Source organism: Cyprinodon variegatus, unplaced genomic scaffold, assembly GCF_000732505.1.
Source record: "Cyprinodon variegatus isolate N-32 unplaced genomic scaffold, C_variegatus-1.0 Scaffold3158, whole genome shotgun sequence".
NCBI classification, from domain to species: domain Eukaryota; kingdom Metazoa; phylum Chordata; class Actinopteri; order Cyprinodontiformes; family Cyprinodontidae; genus Cyprinodon; species Cyprinodon variegatus.
In genome coordinates, this window is record NW_015153611.1 from 1,892 (window position 1) to 5,456 (window position 3,565).

Sequence of the window (3,565 nt, forward strand, 5' to 3'; positions counted from 1 at the left end):
TGAAGTAGCTGTATATAACTAGTATATTGGCAGGATATAAAAGAGTATATTGGTGGTACCTACTAAATATACTGCAATAAATTAAAATGTGACCCACACCTTATAACTTCTAGTACAGTGAACCCTCCATTTTTCCAGGGGTTATGTTTCAAAGAGAACCATTGATAGGCATCATATGTGAAGTAGTAACTTAGATTTTTTTTTACAATTATTATTAAAAACTAGTTCAGGCTTCTATTCCCCTTGCTCAATGATCTCTTTAACTTTATTGTTCATGAATGCATCTGCTCCAGTAGTATTCACAGAGGTGGTCTCTTTGTGCAGTAAATATTACATCCAAAGTGTTTCTTAAAGTTTTCCATCCAGCCCTTTATAGCATTAAATGTGCTTAGTACTGCATGAACAGCACTCCTGATGTTGATACGTTGATACAGTATTCTAGCTTTTGTACAGATACCGTTCATATCCAGCATCATGTTCTGTTTTCTGCAGTCATTAATCCACAAAGTTGATGCAGACTCCATCCTTAATATGGTCTGGTTGCACAGTTGCAACCCTTTTATGCACCATTATTAAAACTTATTGCTGCTGTTGTCCTTATGTCATTTCCCTCCTTCTAATAACCAAAGGTCAGAAGCAATTGAATTAACTGACAGACATATGATGTAAATAACAAGAAGCCTAAAACCAAACAGCATTAACTTTAAATCTAGGAATTATAATACAGACATCAGTCATGTAAAAAAAAATAATAATAATTGTCATGGAACAGCATAAATATCAGAGAACCTGAGTTATAGGGAGACCCATGATCATTCAATGTTAATAGCTGTACAAAAAGAATCCTCATTAAATAGGCTTAGATAACCAAAAAAAAAAAAAAAAGAAAGAAAGAAAAGAAAAGAAAGAAAACAACAGGACGTGGTTATTAAAAAGAAAAGGCCTCAGGCTTCAACTTATTTCAGCCAACTTTCTACAAGAATGATGAATCATTATACACATTTAAAAATATAAAGGATATATCCACTGGAAAATGTAGACTTATTTGTTGAGCCTTGTAACACATTTAGGATAAACTTTGTTACAAAATTGACCTGACTGTCTTCCTGGTTCTGCTCAAATCGGACTGAAACCATTTTCCAGAATCTATTTCATTTCAAATCAAACTTTCTGCTCCGTGTTGATTCTTTCACTGTCAGTTTATTGAGTTTATTGTTAGTGACGCATCTTCTGCCTGCAGCTCCTCTGCTTTCCTTCTCCTCTCTGGTTTGATTCTCATCTAGGATTCATGGACTCAGTCAGTATTACACGTCACCAAAAAAATAAAATAAATATTTGTTGTGTCTCTTTACTGCAGAAAGGAATCACTCAGATTCACGGATAGTTTTGAAGTCTGACATGTTTACTTTTTATTTCTAACAGACACAGTATCAGTGCGCAGGCGGTTAATTACAGCAGTAACACAGAAGAAGCACTCCGCTTGAAGAAGTAGTTCCAATAAGAAACTATAAACTTTAAACACTTTAGATTTATATCCCTTTCCAGCGAGTAAAGTTCACTATTTATTTGTTAACAAATTCACTCTACTTCAAACCGCCTTTGGTGTTGTTCATCTCTAACCTTCCTTATTTCCTCCTTTAGCTGAGTTGAAACCGCCCCTTTATTCCCAAAACTACTTTCATTCTAATCCAGGTGAGCAGCGGCACGACAGGTAAGAAAATATGATCTATTTGACAATAATAGTGACTAAAACATTAAACTATAATTGTCCGAAATGGTGCGATAATGCGTCATTAAAATGTCTGAAGGTTAAATCTTTAATGTAAAATAATAAATATCGCTCAGACCGCAGAATGACGCAGATAGTAAAATTAGTTAAAGATGATGGATTTCCAGTAATTCCTCTGAAACTCACTGCTGGCTGCCTTTCACATTTTTAAACGCAAAACCTGCACAAGGAATTAAAGCAAACAATTGATATTTATTTATTTATTATTTTTGTTTTTAGATCTCTTGCCTTTTGTGTCAGAAATAGAAGTTGGACCAAAGCAGAGATAGCTACAGGAAAAACAAGGAGACAGAAAGAAAGAGCAGGGAGGTTTTCCACAATCCTAACTGTTCCCACAGGAAACTGTTAAATCAATTCAACATCAGTGTGACATCAAACACTGATATCAAAGGGTTGTCATAATTTTAGTCAAAAACATAAATAACTTTAAATCAGTCCTTTGACATAAATTTTATAGAGATCAATTATTCTATTAATTTCAACATTGTTTTAATATCAAACGTTTTTTTAAATTTAACTCAGATAACGATATTTATGTTATTTTGACATCTTTTATGTCATACTTGTGCAAATAAAATAATGTATAGTTTTAAAAGATTATTTCTAAGCACTAGTTGGCCTTTGTTATTTCTGAAAGTAAACAAGCACGAAGTGGGATTAGAAAGGGGGGGGGGTTAGCAAGTCAGGACTTGAACCTGAAACTGCTGCAAAAAATTCATGGGTTGTGCATTTAACCTTTGCACCACCAGCACAGACTGAGATCAACCTGTTGAAAGATATCCACATTCTGATCATTTCATATATTTTCCCATGGGGGAAATTATTGCAGCAATGAATCCTGTGAGACGCATATTCATGTACATCAGGGGTCTGGAACCTTTATTCTCTAAACAACCTTTCTCAAGGTTATGTTATGATTCTGGGAAAACAACATCATCATTTTGGATAAAAATCTACTTAAGAAAAATTGTTTTAATTGTTAACATACAAACCCACATTTTGGTAAACATTTTTTCCCAAATAATAAAAAGGATAGATCCATAGGATGCAAATGTTTGTAGAAATAACATTGTTTCCAACCTAATGACATAGAAAAGGAAACAGATAAAAACACCATTGGTGCCTTTAGGGTCATTCTATTGCATTTATTCAGAGCAATTATTTTATGAAAAATGAGATATTTTGCTAAAACCTGCAATATTTGTGTGCTGTCCTCATCACATGTACTCGATATGACTTGACAGTCAGTTAAACGCCTCCTTAACATCAAGACTCTGAAGACAGATGACTCCTTGTCCACAGGTTTATTGAAGTCGTAAGGAAGGTGAAACTGTAACATACAAATTACAATCAACTCTTTTTCTACTCCTTTACACTAAAGCAAAAATAAGCATGTTTCTTAGAAGTAAAATAAATCACGTCATTGTAAAATTAACATTGTAGAAGGCCTGATTAACCAGCTTATTTCTGTTTATATACATTTTTAAACCACATTATGTATGCATTTATCTATTCACTTATTTAACTGAACTAGTTTGACACATGAATCAGCAGAATCACATATATTAACAGTGTTACTTAAGCAGGGATAAATGTATCATTATAAAATATCATTACACGCAAAATAATGAACTGAAGTTGCAAATATCATAATAAACTATCAATACATACCAACGATGCTACCAAAGGCATAAGAAGTTTGCAGATGTTGCTGGATAAACTTGACAACAAAATTTAATTCTGTAGCATGTGCATTTTACTTCCTGATTACCTCAT

The 3,565-nt window shown here is 33.4% G+C and overlaps 1 long non-coding RNA gene across 1 annotated transcript in view; it reads right to left on the bottom strand.

The window, feature by feature from the left end:
- Positions 1-2,990: 2,990 nt before the first annotated feature.
- LOC107081156 overlaps positions 2,991-3,565 on the bottom strand; it is a 1,606-nt gene continuing 1,031 nt past the window's right edge. Inside the window, exons 2-3 of the long non-coding RNA XR_001481039.1 lie at positions 3,461-3,560; positions 2,991-3,119 (exon numbers count right to left, since the gene is read on the bottom strand). This is a non-coding gene — a long non-coding RNA (uncharacterized LOC107081156). The remainder of the gene's footprint in view (positions 3,120-3,460; positions 3,561-3,565) is intronic.